This window comes from Rutidosis leptorrhynchoides, chromosome 8 (genome assembly GCF_046630445.1).
Source record: "Rutidosis leptorrhynchoides isolate AG116_Rl617_1_P2 chromosome 8, CSIRO_AGI_Rlap_v1, whole genome shotgun sequence".
Classification (NCBI taxonomy): Eukaryota; Viridiplantae; Streptophyta; class Magnoliopsida; order Asterales; family Asteraceae; genus Rutidosis; species Rutidosis leptorrhynchoides.
Genome location: NC_092340.1, coordinates 68,397,011 through 68,415,186, shown reverse-complemented (window position 1 = coordinate 68,415,186; position 18,176 = coordinate 68,397,011).

The following is an 18,176-nucleotide window of genomic DNA, read 5'->3' as shown; positions in this document are numbered from 1 at the left end:
AGCAATTTTCACATACAACAAGAAAAGTACAAGCACACTTATTTTACATATTTTATACCTCATGATTACAACTCTTTATTCCGACTCACTAGTTTCTTCCTCTTCAGACCTGTTTCGTTTTTCTAATTTTCTAGGGATATATGATGTTCCTCTAATACGAGCCGTTGTTTTCACAAATGGTTTAGAAAAACCTGGTGGCTTAGAGGTTCCCCGATTATTGTTACAACTTAAGAAATACGGGTGTTGATGATACATATAAAGTTCATCGGGGTTGGAATAAGGTTTCTCTATTTTGATGCACTTTCCCTTATTATTTTCTTTTGCTTTTTCAAATTGGGTCGAGGTAATTTCTATAACATCATCGGAATCCTCATCAGGATTCGATTCATCGGAAAATTGGTAATCTTCCCAATAATATTTTGCTTCCTCGGTGGAAACACCATTGACCTTTATTAATTTTGGTCCATTCGTTGAGGGTTTTCTTTTACTTATATGTTTTTCTGTAGTTCCTAATATTTCCTCCTCCGGAACCTCTTCTTCTTCCGGTTCCTCTTCTTCTGGTTCCTCTTCGAGAATTCGTGAATCTTCCCAATATATATTCGACTCTTCATTATTATTAGGTGAGTCGATGAGATTTGTACTAGAGATAGACATCTATACACAATATCAAACATGTTAAGAGATTAATATATCACATAATATTTACATTTTACAATTTGTAGTTTCCAACAAAAAAAATATTAAGCAATCATTTTTAAAGAAAACACGGTCGAAGTCCAGATTCACTAATGCATCCTAACAAACTCGGTAAGACACACTAATGCAAATTTTCTGGTTCTCTAAGACCAACGCTCGGATACCAACTGAAATGTCCCGTTCATATTGATTATAAACGTTCCATATTAATTGATTTCGTAGCGAGGTTTTGACCTCTATATGAGACGTTTTTCAAAGACTGCATTCATTTTTAAAACAACCATAACCTTTATTTTATCGATAAAGGTTTTAAAAAAAACATTACGTAGATTATCAAATAATGATAATCTAAAATATACCGTTTACACACGACCATTCCATAATGGTTTACAATAAAAATATATTACATCGAAATAAGTTTCTTGAATGCAGTTTTTACATAATATCATACAATCATGGACTCCAAATCCTGTCCTTATTTTAGTATGCAACAACGGAAGCTCTTAATAATCACCTGAGAATAATCATGCTTAAAACGTCAACAAAAAATGTTGGTGAGTTATAGGTTTAACCTATATATTTTCAAATTAATATAATAGACTACAAGAATTCATTTATTCAATAATCTTACACTCGCAAGTGTATAAAAATCATTCTATGATGAACACTTGGTAACCGACATTAACAAAATGCATATAGAATATTCCCCGCATACTCGCAAGTATGTCATAAATTGGCAATCGCAATCACCATATAAATCGAAGTATTAAAGCATTCCAAATTCCAGAATGGGGTTTGCTAGGCCCATAGATCTATCTTTAGGATTCGCGTCAATTAGGTGTCATTTCCCTAATTCTTAGGCTACCAGACTTGAAGGGGCAATATTCGGTTTAATAATCCAACCATAGAATGTAGTTTCGCGTACTTGTGTCTATTTTGTAAAACATTTATAAAGTTTCATGTATTCTCATCCCAAAAATATTAGATTTTAAAAGTGGGACTATAACTCACTTTCACAGATTTTTACTTCGTCGGGAAGTAAGACTTGGCCACTGGTCGATTCACGAACCTATAACAAATATGTACATATATATCAAAGTATGTTCAAAATATATTTACAACATTTTTATTACATTTTAATGATTTGAGTTTGTTAAGTCAGCAGTCCTAGTTAGTAACCTACAACTAGTTGTCCACAGTTAGATGTACAGAAATAAAGCAATATATATTATCTCGAATCAATCCACGACCCAGTGTCTATAAGTCTCAGACTCGATCACAACTCAAAGTATATATATATTATTTTGGAATCAACCTCAACCCTGTATAGCTAACTCAAACATTACTGCATATAGAGTGTCTATGGTTGTTCCGAAATATGTCAAAAAATTACTGCATATGGGTCGATATGATATGTCAAAACATTGTATACGTGTCTATGGTATTCCAAGATTTCATAATATGTATAATACAATATAAATTAGTTAGGATATGTTTAGTCTAGATTTGTTACAAAATTTTCGTAGCTAAAACTAGCAAATTTATCAAATTTTGTTTTACTCGTCATTTCTTCGTTTCAAATCCGTTTTGAGTAATTCAAGTTGCTATGGTTTCATATTGAACTTAAGTTTATGAATCTAAACAGAAAAAGTATAAGTTTAGAGTCAAAAATACAGGTTACAAGTCATTTTTTAAAGAGGTAGTCATTTCCGTCGAAATAACGACATCTTGATGACCATTTTGAAAAACATACTTCCATTTTGAGTTTAACCATGATTTTTGGATATAGTTTCATGTTCATAAGAAAAATTATTTTCCCAGAAGAACAACTTTTAAATCAAAGTTTATCATAGTTTTTAATTATCAAACCCAAAACAGCCCGCGGTGTTACTACAACGGCGTATGTCCGATTTTACGGTGTTTTTCGTGTTTTCAGGTTTTAGATCATTAAGTTAGCATATCATATAGATATAGAAAATGTGTTTAGTTGATTTTAAAAGTCAAATTAGAAGGATTAACTTTATTTGCGAACAAGTTTAGAATTAACTAAACTATGTTCTAGTGATTACAAATTTAAATCTTTGAATAAGATAGTTATATATATATGAATCGAATGATGTTATGAACATAATTACCACCTCAAGTTTAGTAGGTAAACCTACTGGAAGTAACAAAAATTGATCTAGCTTCAAAGGATTCTTGGATGGCTTGAAAGTTCTTGAAGTAGAATCATGACACGAAAACAAGTTCAAGTAAGATTTCCACCCGAAATAAGATAGTTATAGTTATAGAAATTGAATCAAAGTTTGAATATGAGTATTACCTGGTATTATAAAGATATATTACTGTAAATAAGAAAGGTTTCTTGAGCTTAGATGATTACTTGGATTGGATTAGAAAGCTTGGAAGTAATCTTGCAAACTTGATAGTATTCTTGATTTTATGAAACTAGAACTTATAGAATTTATGAACAATACTTAGAACTTGAAGATAGAACTTGAGAGAGATCAATTAGATAAAGAAAATTGAACAATGAAAGTGTTTGTAGGTGTTTTTGGTCGTTGGTATATGGATTAGATATAAAGGATGTGTAAGTTTGTTTTCATGTAAATAATTCATGAATGATTTATAATATTTTTTGTAATTTTGTGAGATATTTCATGCTAGTTGCCAAATGATGGTTCCCACATATTTAATGACTCACATGGCCTGCTAAGGAGCTTGTGATTGAGTGTATATACCAATAGTCATCTTAGAAGCTGTGTATTGTACGAGTACAAATACGGGTGCATACGAGTAGAATTGTTGATGAAAATGAATGAGGATGTAATTGTAAGCATTTTTGTTAAGTAGAAGTACTTTGATATATGTCATGAAGTCTTCCAAAAGTGTATTAATACATCTTAATACACTATATGTATATACATTTAACTGAGTCGTTAAGTCATCGTTAGTCGTTATATGTAAGTGTTGTTTCGGAACCTTTAAGTTAACGATCTTGTTAAATGTAATTGATCCATTGTTATTACACTTAAATGAGATGTTAAATTGTTATGTTAACATGTTAACATGGTGTATTAATATATCTCAATATCATATATATATGTGTAAAATACTATTACAACGTTAATCGTTACATATATGTATTGTTTCGAAATCCTTAAGTTAGTAGTCTCATCTTACTCATGTAGTTCATTGTTAATACGCTTAATGATATATGTAATTATCATTTCATGATGTTAAACATAGTGTATTAATATCTTAATATGATACATATGTATTTAGTAAGACGTTGTTATAACGATAATCATTATATTTATCGTTTCGAGTTTTCTTAATTCAATAGTCTCATTTTATGTATATAACTCATTGTTAATATACCTAGTGAGATACTTTCTTATCATAATATCATGTTAACTATATATATATATATATATATATATATATATATATATATATATATATATATATATATATATATATATATATATATATATATATATATATCTCATATAATTTTTACAAGTTTTAACGTTCGTGAATCGCCAGTCAACTTGGGTGGTCAATTGTCTACATGAAACTCATTTCAGATAATCAAGTCTTAACAAGTTTGATTGCTTAACATGTTGGAAACATTTAATCATACAAATATAGTTTTCATTTAATATATAATCATGAAAAAGTTCGGGTCACTGCACAAAACACATATTTGAAGTCACTACATTCCCCACAAAATCGGACAAAATTTTGTAGAGAATTTTTTGAAAGCTTTTCAATTGTATATTAGGCCCATTTTCACAAGATAACTACAGCATGGCGCTATGAGCAAGACTTCCTTAAGACTTCCCCCGTTCGAAGCAGATTAGATGCCGAAAATGATATATTACTATTTTTAAAGGTGAATTTTGCACTTTTAAATCTTATGATAAGTAATACCTTCACATGTGAATTTTTGTGCCTGTTTAAATACCACTATGATACTTGTTTTTATTTAATATTGAATTTGAGTACACCGAGAATTATGTTGGGGCTACTATCTCACCACTAGTTACAAAACGTTGTTGCTTTTATAACGTCTTTGTTTTATTGTTCGAGTATTTTTATCTGTTTTTTTTATTTCTAAATTTCATATAGAATGCTAATATAAGATAGTGTAGTTTCATTTTAATGATAATTAATGGCCCCAAAACATATATTTGAAGTCACTACATTCCCCACAAATTCGGGCAAAATTTTGTGGAGAATTTTTCGAAAAATTTTTATTTGCAGATTAGGCCCATTTTCGCAAAATAACTAGAAAACGGCGCTATGAGCAAGACTTCCTTAAGGCTTTCCCCCGTTCGAAGCAGTTTAGATTCTGAAAATGATATTTTACTATTTTTAAAGGTGAATTTTGCACTTTTAGATCTTATGATAAATAATACTTTCACATGTAAATTGTTGTGTCTGTTTAAATACCACTATATGATACTTGTTTTTATTTAATATTGTAGTTAGATACATCGAGAATCATGTTGGGGCTACTATCTCACCAATAGCTACAAAACGTTGCTGCTTTTATAATGTCTTGGTTTTATTGTTCGCGTATTTTTAGCCGATTTTTTATTTCTCTATATTCATAACCTTATTTTTGTTTTTGTTTCTAAATTTTCATAATGATTGTGAATATATGAGAGTGTAGTTTCGTTTTGATGATAATTAATGGCCGCAAAACACATATTTGAAGTCACTACATTTCCACAAAATCGGGCTAAGTTGTGGAGAATTTTTCAAAAATTCTTCAATTGCAGATTAGCCCATTTTCGCAAGTTAACTAGAAAACGGCACTACGAGCAAGACTTCCTTAAGGCTTTCCCCCGTTTGAAGCAGTTTAGATGCCGAAAATGATATTTTACTATTTTTAAAGGTGAATTTTGCACTTTTAGATCTTACGATAAGTAATACCTTCAAATGTGAATTGTTGTGTTTGTTTAAATACCACTATGATACTTGTCTTTATTTAATATTGTATTTAGGTACATCGAGAATCGTGTTGAGGCTACTATCTCTCCACTAGCAACAAAACCTTGCTGCTTTTATAACGTCTTGGATTTATTGTTCGAGTATTTTTAGCCGCTTTTTTTATTTCTCTAGATTCATAAACTTATTTTTGTTTTTGTTTCTAAATTTCATATTGAATACGAATATACGAGAGTGTAGTTTCGTTTGATGATATTAATGGCCGCAAAACACATATTTAAAGTCACTACATTCCCCACAAAATCGGACAAAATTTTGTGGAGAATTTTTTCAAAAAATTTTCAATTGCAGATTAGGTCCATTTTCGCAAGATAACTAGAAAACGTCGCTACGAGCAAGACTTCCTTAAGGCTTTCCCCCGTTCGAAGCAGTTTAGGTTCAGAAAATTACATTTTACTATTTTATAAGGTGAATTTTGCACTTTTATATCATAGGATGAATAATACCTTCACATGTGAATTCTTGTACCTGTTTAAATATCACTATGATACTTGTTTGTATTTAATATTGTATTTAGGTACATCGAGAATCATGTTGGGGTTACTATCTCACCACTAGCTACAAAACGTTGTTCCTTTTATAATGTCTTAGTTTTATTGTTCGAGTATTTTTAGCCGTTTTTTTATTTCTCTAGATTCATAAACTTATTTTTGTTTTGTTTCTAAATTTCATATTGAATGTGAATATATGAGAGTATAGTTTTGTTTTGATGATAATTAATGGCCGCAAAATACATATTTGAAGTCACTAAATTCCCCACAAAATCTGGTAAAATTTTGTGGAGGATTTTCTGAAAAATTTTCAGTTGCAGATTAGGGCCATTTTCGCATAATGAATTTATCATCTTCACTGGAAACTTATTGATAAAACTAATACGAGTAACGAGTAAGAGATATCGTAAAAAATCAAACTAGTCATAGTATTTTATAGGGAATAAGGGATTATGCTATAGAAAATTCTCTGTAAGGGGAGCATAATACGAAAGAAAACTCGTATTATACCAACACATATTAAGTGTTGTTGATTAATTAAGATCATAACATAATACTTGGCCGGTTCTCATTACATTGTCAAACGATGCCCTACTAAAGTTATTTAAGAATAACACACTATTTTTTGTAGTTTGAAATCTAGTCAATCTAGACATAACAAAATAACTAATGTATTACCTAATAAAAGTTAAACTTTAATATAGAAGATAAACGTATTACATAAATAACAATTTGTCAAATAATCATTCACCTACAATAGTATTAAAGGAGTGCATTAAACCATGAAATTGAGGTTCAAATTCTAAATTTACTAATTTCTATTTCTAACAAGTATAAGAGCAAACATCTATAAACAGTAACTTTGTCATTTTTATTATATATATTCATGGATTAATGGATTAATTCTTGATAGTTACGTGGGTGAGTAGCTGACTTTATAGATAATAACTTTTAAATGTCACATCATTATAATTTGCCCTATGTTAAAATAACAATATAACATACATACATAATACATACTACTACTACTTGCAGGCCGCACCTGATTATTATGAAGTTCAAGACGAAACGTACAATCGAATATGCCTTCATTAGATGACTCTCAACCATGACATACTTTCTCACTGTCATATCAGCACCACACAGAGGTGTCTTAGCGCATAAGCTAGATAGGCAACCGCCTAGAGCCCAAAAATTTAGAAGGGCTAAAATTTTGAATATGTAAATATTCTTCTCAATATATTTAAGTAAATCAAATAAAAAATTGTCAATTAAAGTTAAAATATCATGCTTTTAATAGTTAAATACAATATAAATAAATAAATAGATAAATTGGAGTGTAATTTTTTTATGCATAGTAAAAAAATTTAACGTATATGTGTGCTTATTTTTATTTTCGTCTAGGACCTTTAAATTGTTGAGACGGTCGTGGCACCACATCAGCTTTCTCTCTCTATTTCTTCACCACTTACTTGCATCACATTCCCATAACACACTACTACCAACCATGTACACCACAAAAATTAATTAGATAAATAAGTTACATGTTTTTTAAGCTTTGAGTACATGTAAATATAGCACAAGCATGATGTATTACGTCCTCAAATATGCTATTTCATGACATATTGCAGGGCGGAGTTTGAAGGCGGATCCATAGCATAAGTGAGGGCGGGGGAATGCCATGGAGCCCTTGAGGAAGTTGGTTAAGAGCGGGTGAGGAAGCCACCGTTGAGAATGGTCTTATATATCTAAAGAAAAAAAAAGTGAATAACAAACTATTTTGCCTCATTGATGCGAAGTTTGTGAGGAAGTTTGTTGTGTTGTATCTTAAGTGATGCGGTGCATTCCATAGTGATGCGAAGCATCTTTCATCCGTGAGAGTGTCAGATTTGAGTTCAAGCTCCATAGATGCGGCACATCTATATGTTTTATGCTTTGGGCAATGCGGCGTATTGAAGATGTCTAAAAAGAGACAGTTGTAGCGCATCTGTCTAGATGCATCTGTGTAGTGGCGGAAATAACCACTTTTTTCACTTGAGAATTTTTTTTTTTTTTAAAGTGTAGCAATTTTTTGGAGCAAAATATGAAGGTTTTTAGGCAAAATTTGGAGATTTTTAGACAAAATTTGAAGTTTCTTTTTTTGCAAAATTTGAAGATTTTTAGACAAAATTTGAAGGTTTTTGAGCAAAATTTGAAGGTTTTGGGGCAAAATCTTGAGACCTTGGGGGCAAAATATGAAAACTTTTAGCCAAAAAAATGCCACTGAGTTCGAAACGAAAAAACTCAAATTTTTTGCACTAAAAAAAAAAATTTCACTGGGGACGGGTGACCCCACTTGCCCCTCTTCATTTCCGCCCCTGCATCTGTGGCAGTTTATCATTTTTAATGATTATTTAGGGAAGAAAAATGTTAGGAATTTAGGGACCCAACAACGACCACCAATCTAAAGATTATGATCCCACAAACGACAAACGGACAGAATAAATGCAAGAAAAGTAAACGACACAAGATATTACGTGGTTATATGCAATCGGTGTGATTGAGCCAACTAGAGAGCTTTTTTTTATTGATTTTTCGTGCTTAGGGTTACAGATTACAATAGGTATATTTATAGTGCTAATCAAAATTAGGAAACAAATCGAATAACTTGCTGGCTACGCACACTGTCGTGTTTCGCGACACTCTGCCGCGTTCCGCGACAAACTGCATCAAAACGTGACAAAGTGGTTCAGAACGTGACAGCTTCTGACACCCACTTCTGCCATATTTGTCTGGTTTTAGTGCACTTTATCACTTTCTAGTCGTGTCGTGTTTTGCGACAAACATCACTCAAACCCGATACTAGAACTCGACAATTTCTTGTTTTGATCTTCTTTGCAACTATCCAACAATCTCCCACTCAAAGGAGAGCAAAACCCATAAATCTCGTCAACCCCAAAACTAACCATTTCAACCAAGAACGTCGAACCACCTCTCATACCGCCAATCAAACATGGGACACGCAAACTCAACATCGCTGGAAGAGCAGACTTTCGATACAATGTCTTCAACACTACTTATCGAAATCAATACCAATAACCCTTAGAACTCTCTAGTTGAAGTCTTCTTTCATCAAGTAACAAGAAGACCAGTTGAAGCTATGCAAAGCTTCAACTTCCCGATCGTAACTACCTTAGTACACATATCAGCAGGATTCTCCGTACCAGGAATTTTCTTACCAACTAAAGTACCATCTTCAATAAGTTCACGAATTTTATGATACCTTAGTTTTATGTGTTTCGTACGACCATGAAACACCGGGTTCTTCACCAAATGAATAACACTTTGATTATCACAGTACAAGACATAATCTTGTTGAACTCGTCCCAACTCAATCATAAAATTCTTCAGCCATGCAAGTTCTTTGCAAACTTCTGCTGATGCCATATATTCAGCCTCCGTTGTTGACAGTGCAACACAACTTTGAAGTTTGGACTTCTAACTGACCGCCGTCTTACCAACCGTGAAAATATACCCCATAGTGATTCTACCCGAATCGTCACAACCACCCAAATCAGCATCAACGTACCCTCTAAAAATGGAATCGCCTTTAGTGAATTGCAACCCCATTTTAGAAGTACCTTTCAAGTAGTGCAAAAGCCACTTTATACCTTCCCAATGCTCTTTACCCGGATTCGACATAAACCGACTCACTACTCCCACTGCATAAGCAATGTCCGGTCTTGAACAAATCATTGAATACATTGTGACAACCCGGAAATTTCCGACCAAATTTAAACTTGATCTTTATATGTTTCCGACACGATAAGCAAAGTCTGTAAGGTTGAGTCTCAAAAAGTTTGAACTGTTTCATATATTCAATTGACCTTCGACTGCTCTCAACGATTCACGAACAATTAATTGTAAATCGATATGTGTGTATGTATATATAAATAATAATTCGAAATATAATTTGAAGTATTATATGTTGTTGTTATAAAAAAATTAATAAAATAAAAATAGGATATTATAATTATTATTTAAAATATATCTCTATATATAAATAAAGTATATTAAAAATAAATATTAAATGATTGTAATACTCGTTTGATGTTTCGATTGATATTAAGCAAGATAAATTCAAACTTATATAATTTTAAAATAAACGGTGATACGAAAATGAGTTCTATAAATTTTAGGTTTATTAAAAATGTATTTAGAATCTATTTGATAAATTTTACCACTTTTTATAATTTACCCAGAATTGAGAGAGACAGTTGATGTAATTTTTATTTAATAAATTAATGATCAAATTTTATACCATAATGACCAAAATAAATAAATATAGTTAATTTAAAATTTTGGAATTTTTCGGAAGACTTTTATTCGCCACTGATTAACAACGGAGTAAGAAATTCAGCCCGTGAAAGGCGACGGCTAACAATCTACACGTTTTTATTTCAAAAATTATATTTAATTATATATTAACTGTGTTTGATTGATCAATTAGAGACTACTGTGTATTATATTATTCCACTTTAACAATACAGAACCCACTTGTTCACTTCAATATCCATAAATTGTGTAGTTTGTTTTAAGATTACTGTGGTTGATTGAATTTGAATTAATGTTTTCATTTTGTTATATCCACTAACACTTTATATATATATATATATATATATATATATATATATATATATATATATATATATATATATATATATATATATATATATATATATATATATATATATATATATATATATATATATATATATATATATATATATATATATAGTTATTATAAGCAGATATGAATCAAAAAAAAAAACTCTTCTTCTTTCTTGTAACGACCCGGATTTTTCCGCTAATATATAGAAGATTAATATTTACATAATTAATGTTTCTAACATGTTAAGCAATCAAACTCATTAAGAATTGGTTATTTGAAATAAATTTTATACAAACGTTTGGCCACCCAGTATGTCTGACGATTCACGAACGTCATAATTCGTAATAATTATTTAATGACGTATATATGAATATATATATACTCATGATGGTTAAATGATATTTAAGTATCTCATTACATATAATAACAATTGGTTATATACATAAAATGAGATTACTAACTTAAAGACTTCAAGACTATATACATATATATAACGTTTAACGTTGTAATAACTTCTAAATTAAAATGTATGTATATGTATTGTATTAATATGTATTAATACACTTTTGAAGGACTTAAACATATATACTAACATACTTATACTCAAAAAAGATAGCTATACTCAATTTCTCATTCAATTCCATCAAGAATTCTATTCGTATTCATTCGGTATGTATACCCGTGTCATACACAACTCTTAGATGTATATCCTATTAGTATATACACATCAAAATACCATCAAATCAACTCCTTTATTAGTATTAGATGTGCCCTAAATGAGAGGTAACTACTTTTATTATCTAGTATGACTTATTACAAGAAAATTCCAAACCAAAAATCCTTTTAAACTCCCATTCTTGGCGTCAATTTGGGATCACACACAACCATCCCATTTTCAATTTTATTAAACACTTAAGCACTCTCTCTAAACTTCTAACTTCAAGTATTCAGCAAGTATTATCATCCATACTCAAATGTAGATCAAAATCCAAGGTATAATCATCATAAGAAAGCTTGATCAAGAACATATCAAGATTACCTTCCAAGTATACAAGTTTACTTCCAATCTTTCAAGCCAACTCAACAACTCTTTAGAATCCATAATCCTACTCTCATATCAGTAGCTTTTCATTTTTAATAAAGGTAAGAATCATATATAAACCTTGGTTCAATTTATATACTTATAACTATCTTAAATTCAAGATAAAATTCTTATTCGAACTTTTGTTCATTTCATGATTTTACTTCAAGAATTCCAAGCCATCAAGGATATCTTTTGTAGTGACCCGAACTTTTCCATGTTTATATATATTAATTGAGATTGATATTTACATGACTAAATGTTTCCAACGTGTTAAGCAATAAAACTTGTTAAGACTTGATTAAATGAAATAAGTTTCATATAGACAATTGATCACCCAAGTTGACCGGCGATTCACGAACGTTACAAAATTGTAAAAACTACATGTTGTGGTATATATGGACATATATATATGGTTGACATAAGATTATGATGAGTAAGTATCTCACTAAATATATTAACAATATGTGATATACATAAGAAATGAGATTACTAAGTTAAGAAACTCAAAATGATATATATAACGATTATCGTTATGATAACGTCTACTAAATACATATGTATCATATTAAGATATTGATACACTATATTTAACATGATAAAATGATATTTAAATATATCATTAAGTGTGTTAACAATGAACTACATATGTAAAAACAAGACTACTAACTCAAGAATTACGAAACGAGACTTATATGTAACGATTATCATTGTAACGATATTTTAATGTATATATCATATTAAGAGATATTCATACATCATAATATCATGATAATATAATAATTTAACATCTCATTTGATATAATAAACATTGGGTTAACAACATTAATTGAGATCGTTAACTTAAAGGTTTCAAAACAACACTTACATGTAACGACTAACGAAGACTTAACGACTCCATTAGAATGTATATACATGTTGTATTTTGATATGTATTTTTACACTTTTGAAAGACTTCAAGACACATATCAAAGTTCTTCTACTTAACAAATATACTTACAATTACATCCTCGTTCAGTTTCATCAACAATTCTACTCGTATGCACCCGTATTCATACTCGTACAATACACAACTTTTAGATGTATGTACTATTGGTATATACACTCCAATGATCAGCTCTTAGCAGCCCATGTGAGTCACCTAACACATGTAGGAACCATCATTTGGCAAATAGCATGAAATATCTCATAAAATTACAAAAATATTAGTAATCATTCATGACTTATTTACATGAAAACAAAATTACATATCCTTTATATCTAATCCATATACCAACGACCAAAAACACCTACAAACACTTTCATTCTTCAATTTTCTTCATCTAATTGATCTCTCTCAAGTTCCATCTTCAAGTTCTAAGTGTTCTTCATAAATTCCATAAGTATAGTTTCATAAAAATCAAAAATACTACCAAGTTTGCAAGTTTACTTCCAAGCTTTCTAATCCATTCCAAGTAATCATCTAAGATCAAGGAAACTTTGTTATTTACAGTATTTTATCTTTCTAATTCAAGGTAATATTTATATTCAAACTTTTATTCAATTTCTACAACTATAACAATCTTATTTCGAGTGAAAATCTTACTTGAACTATTTTCGTGTCATGATTCTGCTTCAAGAACTTTCAAGCCATCCAAGGATCCTTTGAAGCTAGATCCATTTTTTTCATTTCCAGTAGTTTTATCCAGAAAACTTGAGGTAGTAATGATGTTCATAACGTCATTCGATTCATACATATAAAGCTATCTTATTCGAAGGTTTAAACTTGTAATCACTAGAACATAGTTTAGTTAATTCTAAACTTGTTCGCAAACAAAAGTTAATCCTTCTAACTTGACTTTTAAAATCAACTAAACACATGTTCTATATCTATATGATATTCTAACTTAATGATTTAAAACCTGAAAACACGATGAACACCATAAAATCGGATATATGCCGTCGTAGTGAAACCAGGGGCTGTTTTGGTTTGGATAATTAAAAACTATGATAAACTTTGATTTAAAAGTTGTTCTTCTAGGAAAATGATTTTTCATATGAACATGAAACAATATCCAAAAATCTTGGTTAAACTCAAAGTGAAAGTATGTTTTTCAAAATGGTCATCAAGATGTCGTTCTTTCGACGGAAATGACTACCTCTTTAGTAATTGACCTGTAACTTAAATTTCTGACTATAAACCTATACTTTTTCTGTTTGGATTCTTAAATTAGAGTTCAATATGAAACAATAGCAATTTTATTCACTAAAAACGGATTTAAAATGAAGAAGTTATGGGTAAAACAAGATTAGATATTTTTGATCTTTTTAGCTACGGGAAATGTTTAACAAATCTATACAAATCATATCCTAGCTAACTTATATTGTATTATACATGTATTCTAATATATTATGTAATCTTGGGATACCATAGACACGTATGCAAATATTTTGACATATCATATCGACCCATGTATATATATTATTTGAAACAACCATAGACACTCTATATGCAGTAATGTTGGAGTTAGCTATACAGGGTTGAGGTTGATTCCAAAAATATATATACTTTGAGTTGTGATCTAGCCTGAGATGTGTATACACTGGGTCGTGAATTGATTCAAGATAATATATATCGATTTATTTTTGTACATCTAACTGTGGACAACTAGTTGTAGGTTACTAACGAGGACAGCTGACTTAATACACTCAAATCTTTAAAACATAATAAAAATAGTTGTAATTATATTTTGATCATACTTTGATATATATGTACATATTTGTATAGGTTCATGAATAGATCCGTGGCCAAGTCTTATTTCCGAGGAAGGAAATATCTGTGAAAGTGAGTTATAGTCCCACTTTTAAAATCTAATATTTTTGGGATGAGAATACATACAGGTTTTATAAATGATTTACAAAATAGACACAAGTACGTGAAACTACATTCTATGGTTGAATTATCGAAATCGTTTTATTAAGTCTGGTAATCTAAGAATTAGGGAACAGACACCCTAATTGACGTGAATCCTAAAGATAGATCTATTGGGCCTAACAAACCCCATCCAAAGTATCGGATGCTTTAGTACTTCGAAATTTATATCATATCCGAAGGGTGTCCCGGAATGATGGGGATATTCTTATATATGCATCTTGTTAATGTCGGTTACCAGGTGTTCGCCATATGAATGATTTTTATCTCTATATATGGGATGTGTATTGAAATATGAAATCTTGTGGTCTATTGTTACAATTTGATATATATAGGTTAAACCTATAACTCACCAACATTTTTTTTGACGTTTAAAGCATGTTTATTCTCAGGTGAATATTAAGAGCTTCCGCTGTTGCATACTAAAATAAGGACAAGATTTGGAGTCCATGTTTGTATGATATTGTGTAAAAACTGCATTCAAGAAATATATGTCGATGTAATATATTTCTATTGTAAACCATTATGTAATGGTCGTGTGTAAACAGTATATTTTAGATTATCATTATTTGATAATCTACGTAATGTTTTTAAAACCTTTATTGATAAAATAATGGTTATGGTTGTTTTAAAAATGAATGCAGTCTTTGAAAAACGTCTCATATAGAGGTCAAAACCTCGCAACAAAATCAATTAATATGGAACGTTTATAATCAATATGAACGGGACATTTCAGTTGGTATCCGAGCGTTGGTCTTAGAGAACCAGAAAATTTGCATTAATGTGTCTTATCGAGTTTGTTAGGATGCATTAGTGAGTCTGGACTTCGACCGTGTTTTCTTTAAAAATGATTGCTTAATATTTTTGTTGGAAACTATATATTATTAACATGTAAATATTATGTGATATATTAATCTCTTAACATGTTTGATATTGTGTGATAGATGTCTACCTCTAGCACAAATCCCATTGACTCACCTAATAATAACGAAGAGTCGAATATATATTGGCAAGACATCTATCACACAATATCAACTCTTCGTTATTATTAGGTGAGTCAATGGGATTTGTGCTAGAGGTAGACATCTATCACACAATATCAAACATGTTAAGAGATTAATATATCACATAATATTTACATGTTAATAATATATAGTTTCCAACAAAAATATTAAGCAATCATTTTTAAAGAAAACACGGTCGAAGTCCAGACTCACTAATGCATCCTAACAAACTCGATAAGACACATTAATGCAAATTTTCTGGTTCTCTAAGACCAACGCTCGGATACCAACTGAAATGTCCCGTTCATATTGATTATAAACGTTCCATATTAATTGATTTCGTTGCGAGGTTTTGACCTCTATATGAGACGTTTTTCAAAGACTGCATTCATTTTTAAAACAACCATAACCATTATTTTATCAATAAAGGTTTTAAAAACATTACGTAGATTATCAAATAATGATAATCTAAAATATACTGTTTACACACGACCATTACATAATGGTTTACAATAGAAATATATTACATCGACATATATTTCTTGAATGCAGTTTTTACACAATATCATACAAACATGGACTCCAAATCTTGTCCTTATTTTAGTATGCAACAGCGGAAGCTCTTAATATTCACCTGAGAATAAACATGCTTTAAACGTCAACAAAAATGTTGGTGAGTTATAGGTTTAACCTATATATATCAAATCGTAACAATAGACCACAAGATTTCATATTTCAATACACATCCCATACATAGAGATAAAAATCATTCATATGGTGAACACCTGGTAACCGACATTAACAAGATGCATATATAAGAATATCCCCATCATTCCGGGACACCCTTCGGATATGGTATAAATTTCGAAGTACTAAAGCATCCGGTACTTTGGATGGGGTTTGTTAGGCCCAATAGATCTATCTTTAGGATTCGCGTCAATTAGGGTGTCTGTTCCTTAATTCTTAGATTACCAGACTTAATAATAAGGGGCATATTCGATTTCGATAATTCAACCATAGAATGTAGTTTCAAGTACTTGTGTCTATTTTGTAAATCATTTATAAAACCTGCATGTATTCTCATCCCAAAAATATTAGATTTTAAAAGTGAGACTATAACTCACTTTCACAAATTTTTTTACTTCGTCGAGAAGTAAGACTTGGCCACTGTTGATTCACGAACCTATAACAATATATACATATATATTAAAGTATGTTCAAAATATATTTACAACACTTTTAATATATTTTGATGTTTTAAGTTTATTAAGTCAGCTGTCCTCGTTAGTAACCTACAACTAGTTGTCCACAGTTAGATGTACAGAAATAAATCGATAAATATTATCTTGAATCAATCCACGACCCAGTGTATACGTATCTCAGTATTGATCACAACTCAAACTATATATATTTTGGAATCAACCTCAACCCTGTATAGCTAACTGATGATGTAGCGTGAGGGTACGAAATAGTATTATTTTTAATACAAAATACTACAAAATATGACACAAGTTTTATTAATTTACGGATGGGATATACCTAAACCTTGCTACAACACTATAGGCAGTGTACCTAATCGTAGAGTAGTGTAGTTTTTAGTAAGTCCGGTTCGTTCCACAGGGAGCTGGTGATACTTACTATATTTTTAACTATATTTATACAATATATATATATATATATATAAGTAGTAATATTATTATAAAAGGGGGGGTTTTTACCGTTTAATGACCGGTTTGTCGATTTTATATTTTTAAGCGTAAAGATAAATGACAATAATTAAAGTGCGTAAAATAAATAAATGACGATAAATAAAATAACAATAAATAAAATTGCGATAGAATATGAAATAAAAGGATTATGCTTATTTAAATTTCCGTAATCATGATGTTTGACGTTTTGATTTTAATTAATTGTTACTCGGGTTAATTGTCCTTTGTCATGGTTTATTTGATACCTATCTGGTTTTTATCCATAATAGTCCATCGGTCATAAATATAAAGTGCGAGTGTCCTCGTCAAATTACCCTTATACCCGAAGTCAAATATTCCAACTAATTAAGGATTTAAACTGTGACGCAGTTATCACTTCTGTCAACAATTACACCAGTTATCACTGTATGTAATCTACCCCTGTTTTGATTAGATATGAATATTAATTTACCCACTTGATCAGTTTGAATAATCAATTACCCAACCCGAATAATTAATTAAATGATTATAATAGATTCCATATGAACGTCACTAAATCGGACAACCATAATCATTATTAATTATTAGGATAATTAATTTGAAGATAGGTTCGACAGACTCTAATGAGTTGTCAC